The following is an 18,848-nucleotide window of genomic DNA, read 5'->3' on the forward strand; positions in this document are numbered from 1 at the left end:
AACGGCTCCATTGGGCGGATGTAATCCCATTGGTCACTATTTCTAGACCCCGCCTTATTTCTCACAGACATCTGCATTGACATTGGCCGATGTATCTGATCGTCATCGTGCGTACACAGTGGGTGTCAGCGGGGATTTTTCCGGTTCGCGTCTGATTGGCCAGTTGTGGGTGCTGACGTCACGGCCCTGCCAGCTGATCGGAGTGAGAAGCCGGTTTGAAGAGAAGAGTTGGAGCGGAGAGAGAGACCGGGGAGGGAGCCCCGAGGAGCAGCGAGCAGCGAGCAGCACGGGCGGGGGTGGGGGGAGACCGGCCAACCGGATACTCAGATTGGATCGTTTTTACATTTCTTTTTTCTTTTTTGTAGAGGTTTAAACGTTGACACGGGAGACACACAAAGCGACAGTCTTGTCAGGGTGAACTTGTGGGCTTCGCGTCTCGTCGAAACCTCTGGAGCTGTCAGAAAAAAAATTGATTGAGAGTTAAGGTGTGGCTGAGGGTTTCTGTAAGGCTTCTGCACTGAAAAATGTCAAAAAAACGATTGTTTCTACTCGGGAGTGGCCACTCAGTGCTGAGCCGCTTATTATGTACCAATGGCTTTAAATATTCAGTCATTTTCATCAGGGAAGCTATTACATAACAAATGTATTGCCATCTTAATGTGCGCACCTTTTTGGCTTATCCCTAGCAATAGCCTAGATTAATTTGACTATTACGCAGTTAAGAAGTGGGTCGAGTATTTCTTCCTTTTTTTTACTGCTTGGCAGATCGTTTTGGTTTCATAATTCTGTGAAATGTAACGGACGTGGCAACTTTACAGTAGCCAGCCCTGCTGAATGCCACAGGCAAACTGGGCGTGGGGGAAACAGTCCGAACAGAGCCTAATAATCCTCAAATCTCATCCAAGTGCGGCACAAATTGCGCATATTTGAGATAGTATTGCCATACTGACAAGTGCCTCGGCGGAGCCAGTGGATTTACCTGAACCAAAGTAAGTGCGACTGTCAAATACATTTAGCAAACTTTTTTTCAGCGGAGGTGACATTTGAAGGCCACAAGAGAGGACGTGCTGTGGTGTTATCTCAAAGGCATTTTTATCATGTTTCATATTTTTATTAAGATGCAGTGTCACTCTAAACAGAAGAAAAGGAATAATTTGGTACTGAAGGTGGTGTGTCGGTCGGCTGAGGCCTATATAAAATCTTTATGTTCTGTAGTTACAGTGCGAAGAAAAGAGAATAGGACTGGCGGGTGTGTCTTTTCCCAAAGCAAACGTTTGGGCGTTGAATGAATCTAAATCCGGTAGGGAAGGAGCGGAATATAAGAGTTGGGTCTTTATTACAGTAGTCTGCTGCGACTTGTTAAAGAATATCGTGGAGTCATTCCTCACTCTTGCGATGCGTTGATACCACAATAACTCATAATTGAGTGCACGGCCAGTCTGACCCTGTATAGTCTAATTAAGATAAGCTTTAAGTCAAGAGGAAAGCACATAGAGTGAATTCCTCAAGGCCCCACCCTTTGTAGCGCAACATGGATGTGGAGAGTTGCCCCCACCTCTTCTTCGTCCTCCTCCTCCTCCTCCTCCTCTCTCTCTCTCTCTCTCTCTCTCTCTCTCTCTCTCTCTCTCTCTCTCTCTCTCTCTCTCTCCCCCTCGCGTCATTCATTTCCCATTTCAAGCTTGTCTTCTGCTGTTTTTCCCCCTCAGTATCCCCAGGTGCCGACAGTAGATCTTCCTTTCTTTAAACCAACTTTCGACCATGGCATCAGGATCTACTTCCAGGAATCTACAGAGGTTATAAATTGGCGGAGGTAAGTCAAGGGTGGATTTGAGTCAACTTTTGGAATGTGTACAACTCAGTTGTAACAGTATGAATCAAACCTTATTTGTCTACTTCACCAATGACAATGAAGTCATGTATAGATATTTGTGCATATAGTAGTTTTTATAGCTTAAAGTTGTTGTGTTTTTCCTTTGCCTGTTTTGCTTTTCATTGCTTGCCTTTTTTTACTGGCACCCTGGTTATTGCTCTGTGGTCATCAACCTGTTGCAAGTTCAGACAGCTTATGTACTCTGCCCCCCATTTTCTTTGAATTCTATTGACAGGGATTATGTAATTTTATAGGCTGTGTTAAGGACACTCAAACCTTTACATATGTAATCTCAGTTTAAATATATCAACTTTAAGGAAGGCAATATGTTAAAATATGATAATTTATCAAAGTTCAGGTTTCAAAGCTCAAAGTCTTTGGTAGAAAACCACCTTGAGTCTGGATGTAACTCAATAAGGCTGCGAACTGCAACTCCCCTACTTCACATTCTGTTTAGCAACCAGTGGCTTTTTCCACCTGTGTCCCATCTATGTCTGCCAAATGACGGCTCAGACCTTGTCGTAACTTTGCAAGGCATAATATCTCCTCATGGATAACATGACCTTGTAAAAATCACGGTCATTTCTGTTGCCAAGGCATTTGCCCCCCCCGCCCCCCCAACCTCCCAGATTGAAGTTCTGAGGGATTCGTAAGGCTCCCATTGCTACAAAGGGCCTACCCAGTACTGACAAGGTTACTTGTTTAAGTTGCAAACGTAATAATGTAATTTTTTCCCTCTGTTCCTCCTCCAAATTTACATAATATATCAAAGAAAATGCATTTTTAAGGCTGGAGATGCTCTGAAAAAGCTTATTAGTTGCACAGGGTTTAGTTCGGCTTCCCCCACTGCCTAGCCTTTCCTCAATTATCCCCTCTTTTGGTACGAATGGTGAATTATACATGCTGCAGGCCGGTCAGAGTACTGGCCACTGGACACATCTGGCTGTTAATAAGTTTAAATTTAGGAGAATTAACCTCTGCAGTAATAATGTGGGAGTTCCAGCACACCCGTCATGTCCCACCCACCCCCATGCAAGAAGTGCTGTGTTGGGACAATTTTCACATATAGGAGTGTGATAAAGTATTTACAAGACCTCACTGACTTTGGTTACAATTATGCATTGTGAGTGTTGAAAAGAAAAAAAGAGGATGTGAAACAGTTGTTGATGTTACATAGTGAACTTAGAAAGATTTTAACTGCATGAAATGTGCTGCAGGTTATAAATGCATGCCAGTGGCAGGTTTTTTGAGTAAAAATGGATCCGAATCTGCATCCTCAGTAGCTGCATTCATGCAACCCAAGAGTAATTACTGTTCATCTGTAAAGAATTTAATGACTTTATGAATCCTCAGTTAAATTGCTGTACAGATGACATCATTATTCGCCTCTTGCAGTAGTATAGTGTACCACTCTACCATTAAGAAGTTACTCCCTTATGGGCTCTTTTCCACTCTCTTTCTCTCCTTTTCTCCATTTGTCATCTTGTTAGAGTGTTTGCTTTGTCTGGGCTTTAATTGTTTAGCCACATTGGATTGACCTATGTACATACGTATGTGTGTTAGTGGTTAGCCGGCACAGTCCTTATCTCTGCGTGGCTATATGTGATTAATACAGCCGCCCAGCAGTGACGTCCATTGCGCCACTCCCCAGACACACACACACACACACACAAACACACAGAAAGGGCACGTATGAGGGGAGAAAGATTGGATTCTGATGTTTGCACCAATAATTTTGTGTCCCTGTGCCCTGTAAAATAGAGTCAAATGCCAAGTCATCTTGTCATCTTGCGTTTCATCTTTGTGTTTTGTGTGTTTGAGTATTTAACATATTTAATGCAAATGTGTGTATTTTTGTGGATGGACAGTTCGGGAAGGGTTTAGCCTGACAGGCCTTTTACTTTCCAAAATAACCATAGAAAGATCTGGAACCGTTTTGCCCCTTCAGAGTTGCTGACATTGATCAGAACCATAGATTTTTTTTTTAAACGTGCCATTTGATGAGTCACTCCTCCTATGCTAACTTATGCTTATGAATGACCAACCCATCAGGTGACTTGGTGTAACTGAGCAGGACTGAACATTGACTGTTATTGATGGCCAATCAAAGCGGGGAGGATCTGCGGTGGAAATGCGGTAGCTGCAGTGAGGTTGCCCATTTTTATGGCCACACCCTGACAGCCTCAGAGGGCAAACTTTGACTAGCTTAGGCAAATATTTTTTACACGCTTTAGCATGACTCCTGCAATTTTTGGTGAATGTAAGAGAAATAAAAGAAAAGTGTTGCATACAGTTGAAAGAGGTTAACGAGTATAAAATTATAAGTGGGTTGAAAGGGTATGTGCCTGGATTAGACAACCAAAGCTCCATGGCAGGTGTTGTCATGCTGTACGTAGGTGTGTGTATGGTCTCGTCTGATGGAGAGACAGATGTGCTCTCTGTCTGTGCTTGCGTCTGCACACATGCACAGGACAAGGATGTGTGGGTGTGTGCAGCATGGCAAGATATAGTAGTATGTGATGCAGCGCTAACAGTATTCCAACTGTGTCCTGAACTACTCTGTAACTGCCTCATACGGAGAGAGATTGTCACCACTCCTCAGCAGGGCTGCGTGTGGTTTACCAGACTAGCCCGTACTCGTATGGACAACGCATGTTGCACAGTCAGTGTGTGCCTGCCCACTGGAAAGGATCTTTCTCGCAGCAAAAGTGTACAACTAACAACAAAAGAACAGTTGTATCTGCTAATTACAAACGTAATGAGTTTATTAGAGTAATCCTGGCCTATTTTGTCTGCAGCTCGGCCTCAGATTCATGCCTGTATAGGGCACCTAGTAAGTTTTCCACATGGAGCTGCCAGACTGCAAAGTATTCGAGCCATGGGATGATTCACTCGTGGTGTGTGTGTGTGTGTGTGTGTGTGTGTGTGAACATTGTGATCTCCTGAATAGATAGTATCCATGTTTAGTTTTTTCACACTTTACTGTAGGGTGATCTACTTAAAAAGCAGGGATAGAGCCAGATAGTAGCCTGGGGGAACATATGTACAGAGAACAGCTACAGCAGTCTGTATGTGCATGGAAAGAGAGCTAAATTTAACGTCATTGTAGGCTCAGGTTGGACCTTTTAGTTCTGAGTTTGGGAGGCTTAAAAAGATCTAGCCTCACGCAGGCACAGGCTGAGCTAAACTAAAGCTGTGTGAAGATTATTTTAGGCTGGAGCAATGCCGTAGCACGCTCAGCTTTGGGCTGGTTTCTGCAGAGCCAGCGGTGAGGAGCGGTGGGCCTCTCGGCAGACTGGCTGGAATGTGGACCATATGTAGCAGGCATCCCAGGAATGTAACTTGGCCTTGCTGAACTGACCAACCTAAAGACATAGAGAGTGCAGAGCAGGATAAGGAAGAGAGAAAGGTGATAAAATGGAGGTAGAGCAAGGAAGAGTATGTCAAAGGACAAAATAGATCCCAGAAGTGAAAAAGGAGATGGAGGAAAATTAAAGGAAGGCAGGAGAAGAAGATAAAGATGAGTTTAAGAATGATGGGAAGGTGGAAAGGTGGAGTGATAGAAATAGGCAATGGATGGGCTAAAAGGAGAAAGTAGTAAAGACAGGAATACACATACTTCAGAAACTCATATACAAATAACTTAATAGGTTGAAGTTTACATGACCAAGTCGTCTTCATCCAGAAGCTGCAGATGGAAAGATGAGTGGTGAGTAGAAGATGGCTTCTTTAATGTGGACTACGCTGGTGCTGTCTACATTTGTGTTGCACCGTCTTGTACTGTTGTTATGATGTCTTTACGTATGCAGCATACTGATAAGGAATGAGCTTCAGTCGAATGACAGGGGAATTCATCTGCAACAATTCTGATAATCGAGTTTTTGTTTTAGTTATTTAATTGTGGAAAAAAGTGAAATTTGCTGGTTTCTGCTTTTTAACTGAGGGGGTTTTCTGCTTTTCTCTGTTTTATATAATTTTAAATGTAATTACTTTGAGTTTTGGACTGTTTGTCGTGTTTAAAAAAAGAACTGGTGACTTCTTATATTTCTTTCCATGCTTTCATAAATTAAATAGGCTTAATACCAGCGGATGCGATTGTTAGATTTTGTGACTACATTATTTTTTTTTATATTACTTGTAATGCATATCAACTAAAGAAAGAAACAAAGGGATGATATGAGGAGGACTTGGTCAGAGAACCAGGGAGCTTAACTTGAAAGCCACATTTGTTTAATGTGTGGACACGTCAGGACATGAGTAACTTAAAGTAAAGACCGTTAGTTGGTTTTACTTGAGTAAATGTGTCAGTAATAATCTCAATCAAGACATGTGGTAATTAGCACAGGATTTATTTAATAATTTAAACTATTGGATACTAACGTCATGTCGTATCTAATGTATTCACTAAATACTTGTACAATGTAATAGAGGATATTTGATAAGGCATGACTTCTGCGGATTAAATGTGGACCTGTATTATTATGTGTGTCAGACCACAGTGTTCTTCCAGCTCACTAACTCAGGGTGAAGGTCTGTCTCATCTCTGTTAGCTTAGCACACTGTGCTCTCAGGCCATCTGGGTACAGCTGGGGCCAGAACGGCAGGAAACACACTCACTCACAGATACACACACTTACACAAACACTCTTTTTTTGTCTAACATACCCTGGCGATGCCCCCTACACACATTCACACATACACAGCCTGTTCAGTTGAGTGTGATGGCAGTTGACCTCCACTTGCCATGGTTTTTCATTGACCAACCAAACTGTCATCAGCTCATCAATTTATTTTCTGTCAGTGTAATAGATGAGAAGTTCTTAATCCTTTTCAATCTAATTAGAAATTTAGCTCATAAAACCAGGAACCAATAAACCAAATTACAGCCTCTTTGTTGGGCGGGGACCCGGCCACATTAGCGTAGTAACCCTTGATGGGTGCTGATCTGCTTGAGACAGGCTAAAGGCAGTTGAGTTTGGACTGCGTGAAGCGGTGCTTAATTTGTATATCAGGAGGTCCCAGAACACAGAAAGGGAGCTGTTCGGTCAGGGGGAGAGAAAAAGTCACGTAACACATCAAAAATCCACAGTAGCTGTTAAAACTTAAAAAAAGTAAACCAAAACTAAATACATTTATTAATCACAGCATTCACAATAATCGTTCAAAATCAGCAGGGGGAGGTGCGTAGAAACAGCTGTTTACAGTCTTTCTCCCTCTCTGTGTCTCTCTGTGTCTCTCACTGTCTGGTTGACTGTCCCTTCACTTCCCTGCATTTCCCTTCTGTCTGTAGATTGCTACTATGGGTGGGGGGCTTTACAACTATGAAAAGCAGGCAGGCTAAGTGACGTGTTCTGTCTGTCTGATTCAGTACTGCAGAGAGTGCCGTTCCTACACACGTACCCCTAATTTATCCATACTCAATTCACCATTTCACATCTCAGACACCCACATGCTTAGCTGTGGGGCTTACAGTAATCAAAATATTTAGACACCAAAAAGCATTAAACCTCTTGCCAACATACAGTGCTATTATCACCACCCTGTTGATCTGCCAAAATTACTTTGGCCAGCTTAGGGTCTGACTGACCTACTGGTTTGAAGAAATTCAACAAATTAGATTTTCTTTTTGACATTTTACCAGTTTCCTCCTTGTTGAGGCGATGTGCACAAAACTCATAAGCTTCACTGCGTGACCTGACCTCTCTCTCTCTATTTGAAAAAAGACATTCAATTTAAAATGCATCCAAAATAGTCAATCGAGCAATTTTAAATGGGAAATAAAAGAATGACATAACAGATAATATTAAATATTCCACAGATTATTTGTGATAGTGACAAAGGAGGTGCTGGTGCAAATCAAGGCTGGCGCGAAGTAAATATTTGTCTCCACACAAATGTGAAAGGCAGAAAGGAAGAAAATGTCTTTGGTCAGTAAGGATATGGTCTATGGCATGTTCCAGCCATCTGTGTCTTTTTCTCCTTCTCTGGAGGGGGGAAGGGTGGGGTGAAGGGATGATACTGAGGAGATTCTCTGGGTTTCTTACCACACATGGGCAGCTGTCACTTCTTATTCATTTGCCCTAGAGGCATTTCCTGTCTTTCAGCACCATAACTAAATTGCTAGTTAGAGAGTCATAAAAAGGTTATATATTAAAATATATACAGAAAGAGAGAGTGTGAGGATGAATTTGTGGAGACTACGGGGGCAGTTAGCCAGGGCAAGGGATGGACACAAACAGATACACAGAGAGAAACAATGTACTCTTTGACACACTTCTTCCCAGTGGTAGGAGGAGAGATGACAGCCAGAGGAAGCACACAAATCTTTTCTTTATGTTGGGCCCCTTTACCCAGTGTTCACACCCTTACTTCCATCCCTATGTTTCTGTATCTCATTGTCTCCAGAGCTTTCTCTCTCCCTCCTGTTCAGTTATATTTTCCAAAGGATGATTTGATCTGTGTGTGTAGAAAATTTGACACTTTCTTTGTCCTTCACAGGGAGCTTGCATCAGAAACAGACACACACACACACACACACACACACACACACACCTACACACACACACGCAAACACACCCGCAGAGTCATGCTGCGTCATTGTCTCATCTGTGCATGGTGGGAACACCTGGACCAGGGGCTTATTCTACGAAGCAGGATTTGAGCTTTTCGAGGTAACTTCAGGTTTAACACTGGGTTTTCAGTACCACGACAGTGGGGCACTTCTTACCAAGGTACATCGCCACAGTAACCTATGCTGAATGGCTGAAACCACTCCGGAGAAGGTTATGTTCAAGATACGAGATCAGTGCGTCTAAAACCACCTACTGACCAGTCAGTTCTCTTGGGAAATGGCATCACCATTCATAGAAGATCCCACAGACTGTTTTACTTTTATGCTGTGGGAGATGTAAAGATGCTTTTGTGTACCGATATCAACAGAGACTTATGGAAGCACTAAAGCCATGTACTTGCATTTTTAAGATATGACAGTAAGTCTACTTACTAATTTGAAATGTTTGTATATTTCTTTTTTATTTGCTCCCAAGTCCATTTCACACAACCTGACGCAGCCGCTAAAAGAAATAGTTGTTTTCTTTTTGTGATGAGACGTTCTTGAAAGTGAGTTGAACAACCGCTTATTTAGTGCAGTGGCTTTTGAATGTCAGAACGCCTACACACCGCCGCTTGCAGCTGAAAGAATAAGGCTAAAATTGTTATACACAGCATAAGAATACATCTAAGCAACACATTAATTTAACGGAATAAACAAATGTAATTATAGTCAGATCTACTCGCAGCCGCAGCTGTGTTGCTTTTAGCATGGATTACGTGTTTGCCTTCTTTGTATTTGTCTAATTTTATAGTTTGCTTTTTGTTTGTAAAATATGCCGTTCTGCTGCCAGTAGAGTTGTCCATGTTTGCTATTGGTCATCTGCTGCAAACACCGCCCTTTTAATGTAAGGGGCGTTCGTGGCTGGATTGGGAAACCCTGTGTTGACTTACAGACTTGATAGCCAGCGTTGTGTGACCACTTTGTGTGATCACGATTGTTAGGGTTAGTGAGGCCAGATAACAAAAAGATATCCTGTCTATGTTGAGCTTGCTTCATATTATAGGCCTCAGGTCTCCCCCTCTTCCTGCACACACACACACACACACACACACACACACACACACACACACACACATTATTATACTGTTCCCATGCATTCCTGGCTCCAGGTGCTCAGTAGAATTCTGTCAGATGCTTGCAGGACTTCAGTGGAAGGGCCATTTCCTCTTCCTCTTTCCCACCTGCTGACTTCCTGCCAGTTGACATCACCTCTTATATTAAGCAAATACCGTTGTGCTCTTGAAGAAAGTTAGTGCATTAACAAGCTGTGCTCTCTGGATCAAAGGGGCCTGCAAAAGTTCACACGTGTGTGGATAATGACTGTGGCATAATTGCTGTCAGGTTTTTGAATTTGAATGTGTATTTTTGGAGCAATAATGTCCTGTTGAGAGAAAACAATGGTGTGCGTGTGTGTGTGTGTGTGAGTGTGTCTGAGTCACTTGTTTATGCCATGTTTCATGGGCCCCACCCTTACTGCTGTCTTTCTCTATGTCCCTCTCTTTCACCCCCAACCCTCCAGCTTCGGCCCTCAAATTAGAAGAAAACCTCTTATTACGGCAGTTCAGTTTGGGACATTACTGGATGTTTCCTACCAGGGGAACAGCTGTACTAGACAAAACCTCTCATGAGGAACACATTAGCCTTTTCACAGGGCGTCAGTCCACATTCAAAGAATGCCTTATTCCTGTTTTCTACCACTGGAAGTTGTTCTTCCAACTGTAACCGGTTTCATTATGAATCATTTATTTATATCCAGATAAAAAGCAGCCATGAGCACAAATACAGATGATACAATATAGATGCACAGGGCTCCAGAACATGTACAGTATCTGCACTCACACACAAACGCTACCTCATTTTCTGTCAGCAGTGTTGAGAAGGATTTCACAATTCACATAACGTGAGCATGTTGTGAGAGAACGAGCTGGTGGTGCTTCTGGAAAACAGAGCGTGGACTTTTTTTTTCTTCCTTTACCCTCCATCTCCCAATGCGTACATGTATTTGCTCACTCACATACCTCATGAATACACATTGTCCCTCTCACACACACACTCCCAATGATCAGAGCCCCAGTCACTTCCAGCTTGTCCCCCCTATGTGGTCATTTTGAGAAGCAAGCAGTACAACGGATGAACCCACTCTGACAGAGTGGTAGTGTTAGCATGTCTCTCCATTTGAAATTACTCTTTAGCAATGTTTGCATTTTTGTGTTTGTGTGTATGTATATGCTTCTTGAATTGAATTCCCCTTCCTCTCACTATTTCAAATTAAGACTGTAGGAAGAAAGCACTGGCAAATATATTGATCCGCTCTTGACTTAAAAGCAATTTGCCTTGGGTAAAGGATTATGGGCTCAACACCATCAGTGTAAAAGTGCATATACTGATGTGCTGATGTGCACACAGAGAATTGCAAATAGTAGTATTGAATTGTCATAATCACATTTCTTCTAAATAGTTGGACTCGTTCTCCACTAGCAAAAAGCATCATTTAAACATTTTAATGTGGCCATTAATAGTTCTCAGAGCAAGATTAATGCAAACACGGATCCTTGATTATGCCTGGAAGAGTGAAGCAAATGACACAGCTGATTGAACAAGTGCTGCCTGGTTTCTCGTGTGATCAGAATTAAAGATGAGATTAAAATCAGATTGATATTTAACTGTAAATGAGCTGGTGATCAGAACAAAGACACTCACACTTTATGCAGCATATGTGACAAATGTGCTGAAAGATGCAGAAGCAAAAGGAGCATTTTTATGGTGCTTTTTATTTAATTTATTTTAGCTGGAGGTGGTTTGATTGAGAAATGACCATTTTCCTAAGACATTACTTTACAGAATCTACATTACAGGTACATTTATTGTTGATTTGGTATTGTAGATCATAGGAAAATTCTAACAAATCCAAGTAAACACGTTTTGGATTATTTTTGTTGCCAGAAAATATAAAGCTTGCTAGTCGATAAACTTTTTCTTTCCAAGCAGCAAGTGTTTTAGGACTTGCCGTTGTATTAATATGAGGTCCCATTAACATTATGGGAGAACCTAATGCCAGGATCCCGTCAAATATAACAAATTCAGGGTTTTTTTCTCTGTTATAACGGACATCCATTTGATACGTGACAAAGTGGACTTGGATATGTGCGACTGTTATGCTGCTATTGGACTAATAACTCTGGGGTGTGCTGTAAGGTTGCTTTATTAACGCTAACATTGGCTGTTCTGCCAAGCTCGCAGCTTTCAAGGGAACATATTTTAGATTACTGTGATAACGAAAAAGACCAGGGCCGGGTGTTGCTGCTTGTGAAATGGACATTGTTGAGGCCTTTGGAGGACACACAGCATATACTAAAGTATACTCAACTGTAGCATTAACCCTACCTTTACATACATGCATGCAATCCGGCTTAGATTTTTGTGTGGTGGTATGAAGTATCCCCATGGTAGCATTTTGCCGTCTCATGCTGCTGGAGAAACATTTAGCTTATATTACCTCTTATTCCCGTAACACTAGAACTGTACAAATGTCATAATACGGACTGGATGCATTTTTTTTGGATGAGAAATGGCATTCTTGAAATGATTTATGGGGCTTCCCATTCTTTCGCGTTGGCCAAGTCATTCCCTGCACGGCCCTCTGGGATGTGTTTTTACTGGCAAGTGTTTAAAGATTTAATCCATTCTCCACCATCTGTGTTTTTTTATCATACTTAAGCACTTAGATATAGAAAGACCATTACAGCTCAGAGCAATCCTACAGACACCCCGTAACGAGTTAGGTTGCACTGAAAACAAATGAGGGTGTTTCCCATTTCCCGGAGGGATTGCTCTCTGTGTGAAGTGAAATCACTTTCTGTTATGAGGATATGTTGATATATGCTATTTTGCAAAGTGTCATGGGGTCGTAATTTATGTTTAAAAGGCATGAGCTAAGTGAGTGACTTTGCACTATACAAGACTTTGGTTAAAGTGTTATTTTAGTCAAACCTCACTTCAGTTTAACGTTTGCCCTTATCCTAACCCAAAGTTAACCACCACCTCATCCCCATCACCACTAATCACACCGTTTGGCCTAGTTTTTGCTTGTGTTTCAGAGGTTTGTTTTTGCTTTTGTAGCTCAACAGATATTTTGTAAATCTCTCTCCTAAGCAGCCACTGTGCTGCCTCAGACAAAAAGCTGATAACACCTGAAATACAAACATATATGGGATGTTTCTCTGTGTATGAGCAGCCTAAGAATAATGACTCAATTTGGGGACAGTAGGCCTTGGTCTCCATGATTTAAGTTATCGCTTGCTTGAATCACTCATACACACATGCACTGTGTGCTTCTTGTGTGTTTTCTGTGTTTGTGCGTACACACTCCGAGGAGCCATTTTCAGCCTGTTGCTTAGGCTGGCTGTAATTGTCCTGGGAATCGTCAGCTCTGTGTAATAAATCACTCCGGGTACACTGTGTTCTCCACTCTGGGATGGCCCCTGTGTGCGTGTAGTGTGCAGGCTTCACATATCGTGAGCAGAGAAAGAACATAGCTAAGGAATAAGGGGTTGAAATTACATTTAGAGAGACACAACTGCATCTTTCTGTCACAACAAGCTTTTTAATTCACCAGAGGCATAACTTCATTTTTTATGCTATGTGAAAAACCAACCAATAGATGTAATTGTTTTATTAAGAGGATGTAAATGAATGTCATATAGTCATTTTTTGTTTGGTTTTGCACACTTTGGTGCTCAGTCTTGTGTTTCTTTCCATTTCCCCTTTAGCTTTGCATGTCCAGACTACTGAGAAAACAGGTTTTTCTGACTTTCATTTTAATACATGTTTGATGTCAATTTTTCAGAGGAAGCTACAGTAACAGCATGTGAAAATGACTGTAGCTTGCATCAGGCTAAAATAATTGTAATAGAATTAAAACGTTATATATAAAGCAGGGATAAGATGGTAACGGTAGACTTTTTCCCTGGCCTACTGCCAACGATAATGTGTTTTGTGTGTGTGTGGTTTTTTTGTGTATCTCTCTGTAGAAAATAGGCTCTCATCATCTTACCCTCTGCTACAACTTCACTCAGATTCTTCCGTGTGCAGCATTTCTGCTAGCTTGGATTAGCAAGCAATTGGATTGTAAATGGGCTGCTTTTGTTGCACATCCTGTTTTGAGCTATATGGCCAGAGGGAGGCTTGTTGTTTCATCCTGTGTGTCATATTGGGGTTATTACATGGTCACCAGTTTGTTTTAGTGTAGCAGTGCTGATCTCTGACCTTGCTAGTGTTTACTGTTCTCCTTTCACCATCCCTTTCTGTTTCTTCTTCTTATTCTTTTTATCTGTTTACCTCCCTTTCCTTTTTGCTGTAAAGATTTAATCTTCTTCCCATTTTAAATACAATCTGCCAAAAGAAACTTATCTCCTCACCGGTAACAAAGGCTAGTGGAGCTATTGGGTGCTTCTTTACAAAATGTTCTCACAAAGGAGAAGCCTTTGCACTGGATCGCATCTCCAGTATTACACACCCACAATGGATCCCTCTGGATTCAGCACAAGATCAAGTCTATTCATAATTCTTGTCTCAGTGGAAGGGGGACCCTTCTTCTGAGTTTGTGTGTGTGTGTGTGTGTGTGTGTGTGTGTGTGTGTGTGTGTGTGTGTGTGTGTCTGCCATCCAGAGCTTTTCACTGTTGCTCAGAGCAGCGTGGGGTTCGTTGAGTTTCCAGGGGTTGCTGGGTTCGCGGTGCTGCTGAGAGCTAGTTTGCCCAAAGTCCTGTCCTTGAACTGTGAAAGAATATGCTGCTAGGGAAAGGCTTTTCAGACTGAGTGACTGCAATAGTTGAAGTCAAGCCAGCTGAATGGAAGCCAGGCAAGACAAATCCGGGGCTACTCGTAAGTATTACACAGTGGCCATAGGAAAGGGAATGTTAAAGTGGCACATCACATAAAGGGTTTTCTTGTCACTTTTAATTTCTAACACTTAGTTGGGCCATGGTTAAACCGTCAAACTATTTCATAGCAAAGAAGATGATGGACCAGATTGACCCTGTGTAGTTACTCTTAAGGGTTGTATCCTTCTACCAAAATATATTAAACTGACATTCACTTGGATGTAAATTTGTGGGAGTTTCTCAAGTTGAAATAACAAAATACTTAACATGTCGGTGAAGTGTCTCAACTGCAAGGAAAATTCCTTCATTCTACCCCGTATGGCTGCTGAAAACTGAACTGCCCCACAGGACAAGAGCTGTTTTCTATCATGAGTTCCAGGCTGTAACCAGAGGCCACGCTATCTAGCTAGCAAATACTAACTGTGTTCAATTATAGCAAAAGCAGAGAGAATGCTAATACAGTAGGCTGGCATGTCTTATGCAGGCTAGCCTCCACGCCGTTACGCACACGAATCTCGTTTGTTTCTGCGTGCAAACACATTCAAACACAGTCTAAACCGCAATATTTACAAATAAAGACAAAAGAGTGTTAAAACTTCATCTCTGGTATCTTTTTCTCTCTCTAGCTCCTCACCTCTGTCCCACAACAAGTTCCCTTTAAAGCCAGCCCAGAAAGAAGGAGTGTGTGTGTGTGTGCGTGTGTGTGTGCGTGTGTGTGTGCGTGTGTTTGTGTGCCAAGCGGCAACCATCATGGCCAAAAGCTGAAGCCAATGTGGAAGGGCCTTAAGATGGAGCACATTTAATGGTTGCTAGATGCTGTTTCCAAAGAAAAATCTCCAACTGCACATTTTTCTCTGTAAATACAAAGTCCTTAATTTGTTGTCCAAAGAACTTAAGGCCTCAATAACTCATTTAACTCTTATTTTTTATTATCGATCAGTTCATGTTCATTAAGAAGATATTATGACTTTAACAGGGATGTGTTTAGGGGTGTGTTTGCCTCACTACCTATTTTCCCCAGTTACAGTCACCGATGGCAGCAAGCGGCAAATTGAAATCAAAGCTTCAAAATGTCACTTTCAATAGAAACTATGGTTGTAGCTTCTTCAGGTTATGGTATGTACAGGGTACATGTTGGGTATAGGGTGCTCGTTGGCTGACCTACAGCAGTTCTTCACTGGCAAGCTTTATGTCCTCATGTACCAGCTAAAGCTGCCAGCTGAAGAACTGTTGTGGTCGGCCCTTCCCTGCACTGAAGACCCATCCATCCCCAGGAGTGAATCCAGCCTCTGACCATCATACACAATAATAAGCATTAGTCCATCACTACACAAAAACCCTGTTACTTATGCGGCATGTTCATGTGTTGAGATTCATACCATGACACCTGCTGTATCATGTAACAAAAGCATTGCATCATGGGACTGTAGACTCTGTCTGTCATTTTGGGTTAGTTTTCATGAGAGCTGCGCAGGTTAGTGGTTGTTTTTAATTATGTGTTATACTAACGTTGCTGTACAGTTTTGGTACAATTGTAAGTTTCACCTGGCTTGCATCATCCCAAAAACATATTTTTGTCGAGCATCAGCTGTCACATTCAAGTCTTTAAGGCTTGAAATACCACTCCTAGTTACAATTTAAAGGAAAACAAACATCTGAAATGTATATTTAGATATTCAAGGAGTTTGGACGTTGTCCACCAATGTGGGGAGCTTATAGATCAACACAGCACAAAGCTTATAAAGCTGAGGCTAAAATCATTATAAAAACACTGATGTGATAGTGGTTCCAATTTACATCTGGATTAATATTATTGTTGATACTAATAACTTTTTAGAAAAATCCTAATTGCTAATGGTGATAGAAGTCATGCTCTTCAATAAGATTTATAAGATGAATAGTGAGAAAAACCCTGACCTAATAAGACTTAAATAGGAAATAAATAAATGGATAGACAGCTGCTGTCGTCAACGTGTTTCTGCTTTTACTCCTCTGTGTCAAAAGGACATCTTCTGTTTATCTTCTCTATAACATCTTCTCTTCTTTAACAACCCTGAGTGTCATGCAGAAGAGCACACATATAAACAGACAGACATCTTGCCTGTGACCCTCAGCAGTCATAAATCAAACTTCAAGAGAGAGGGCAATGCCCAGAGCAGGATATGAGAGGGAACGTGTCCCTTTAAAAAAACTGCCAGCCTTAGTCGAACAGAGGGAAGGAATGTTCTGGGGCCTTAACAAAACCAGATGCCCCGGCTTACTCTCCCTTGCACACATGCTCTCTGTTGCCTTCTCTCACTGCTCGAGCTCTTACTTAACATTGCAGATGGAAGCAAGAACTGGGCAGCCTCCCTCCTCAGCCTGCCTGAAGTCCTCTTTTTCGACTTCTTTTAACATGGTCTGGCTCCTAGTTCCCTGTCGGTGTCCCAATCTCCTTATCTCCTTTTCTGCTCCTCTTTACCTCTTTGCCCTTATACTTGGCAGAACGCTCCCTCATCACCCTCAACCCACAAAATCCAGTGAGACACACACACACATGGGAAACACCAACACGTGATTATTCCACTCCTCTCCTGTACATCCTCTTTAGGTAGCACTGCCAGTACCTGCATTAATACGCCGTAAAAGTGGACATAAGGATCATGCCTTGACCCTGTGTATTGTGTAGGTTAGTTTCAGGTCAGTGACTCGCCCGCTTGATCCGCTCCCAGGGAATCGGCCTGTGAGTGCATTAAGAGATTGTGAAAGGATGCATGAGGCTTGGAGGAGAAGCACCTGCAGTAAGATGAATCCACCTGACCCAACAGGATGGGACTATTTTGCTTTCTGGTATCATTTTTTTGAATTTGTGTGTGTGTGTGTGTGTGTGTGTGTGTGTGTGTGTGTGTGTGTGTGTCTCTGTGCGTGTGTCTGTGTCTGTGTGCGTGTGTCTGTGTGTGCGTGCGCACACATTCATCCGTCTCTTCCTCCCTCTTTCCACAAGTGCCTCACCTGCGCTGCTAGACCTGAGTGGCCTGTACCTGTGCCCATGCCAGCTGCTGTGCCAGCTGTGCAGGGTGAGCAGCAGCAGGATGTGAAGCAGAACAGCATCACAGAAAGAGGTGAACAGACAGAAGCTGCAAACAGAGAGACAGAGGAGCATCATCAAAGGAAGACTGAGTCAACCTAAACACCATTGATCATAATATATTCATTATTAGCTAGGTTGTTTTACATAGCTTAATATTAAGTGGAAAGCATTTCAAATTGGAATTAAGGCTGTATCATTTGTTTTGTAACTAAGCTGCAGTCATACACTGTAAGAAATGTCTTACAAAATAATTACAAAAATTGTGTGTGTGTTTGTGCACAGTAGCTTTACTGTTGATCAATAAAACAATAATTGTAATCCACAACACAACATTGGGGTCATGGAACTCTCTTTTGAAATGTCAATACAGTAAAATAATTTACAACATTATCACAAAGATTGGCAAAAACAAATATAACTGTATAACTTGTTTGTTTTTTTAGATTTACCAGTAATCTTGCATTCAGACTCACATGTCAGGAACCGAACTACAGCAAATTGGTTTTCCAGGGTCCAGGCTTATGGACTTAACACTTCCCGTTTGGAGAAATACATTACACTGGCAGAGGGAACATAAACAATAATCTTCTTAATGTGTGAGCTGCTCTGTGAGCAGTAATAGTAACCACTTACTCAAGCAATTTACCGTATCTGAAAATTAGATGGTGACTAGCACCGTAGTGTGATATAGTAATGCAGTTATCTCCTGGCACTTAACATGGATTAAAATTATAATGATGTTTGTGTTGATTTATGTTAAGATTCATTTCCATCTAATCCTGCTGCACAGGCACCAACATCATGATCTCAGTTCACTTTAATAGCAGAAAACAGGATCTTTAAGACGCCCACTTTGACTTACAATATAGGGAAGCACAGGTGAAACTAATAACATTAATGATGGCTCGTTTAGGTGTCACAGTGAGCTGTGTCAGTGAGTAATGCTCCAGTCAAAGTCAGAGGTCAGAATTTCCCATTTGAAATTCTCAACTTGCAACCTCCAAGGCTCACATAGCCAACTGTAAACAAAACATGGCTGACCGTGTGCACACACTTATACTCTCAGCAGTGCCCTTGGTGTAAATTAAAATGTTTCAATGAAAACATGAACATATGTTACTGTGTTCCCATCTAGCTACACCAGTAGGTAATCTGTAAAAGTCAGTAAATGTTATATTTCCTACTGTTTTCATGTTTCTTGGCATTTTTAATGTTTTGCTGAATTAATATTTTGACTTTCAGCCACTGTTTCCGTAACCAGATAACTAATAACACTGGTGACATATTTTGACATTTATTTACATGCAGATCAGGTTTTACTATATGATAGTATGTATAATTTTATTTAAATACAGGCAAATATTCTTTACATTGCCTTTTAATTGATGGTTTACCATTGATAATGAGCACTTGCA

The 18,848-nt window shown here is 41.6% G+C and overlaps 1 long non-coding RNA gene across 1 annotated transcript; it reads left to right on the forward strand.

Moving 5' to 3' along the window:
* The first annotated feature begins 249 nt into the window (after positions 1-249).
* LOC119883348 lies at positions 250-18,621 on the forward strand. The gene is made up of 2 exons (XR_005440626.1): positions 250-1,810; positions 17,347-18,621. It is a non-coding gene; the product is annotated as an uncharacterized LOC119883348 (long non-coding RNA).
* Positions 18,622-18,848: the final 227 nt, after the last annotated feature.

Source organism: Micropterus salmoides, unplaced genomic scaffold (assembly GCF_014851395.1).
Source record: "Micropterus salmoides isolate LMB-PRFRI ecotype aquatic unplaced genomic scaffold, ASM1485139v1 Ms_hic_scaffold_3, whole genome shotgun sequence".
Taxonomy (NCBI): domain Eukaryota; kingdom Metazoa; phylum Chordata; class Actinopteri; order Centrarchiformes; family Centrarchidae; genus Micropterus; species Micropterus salmoides.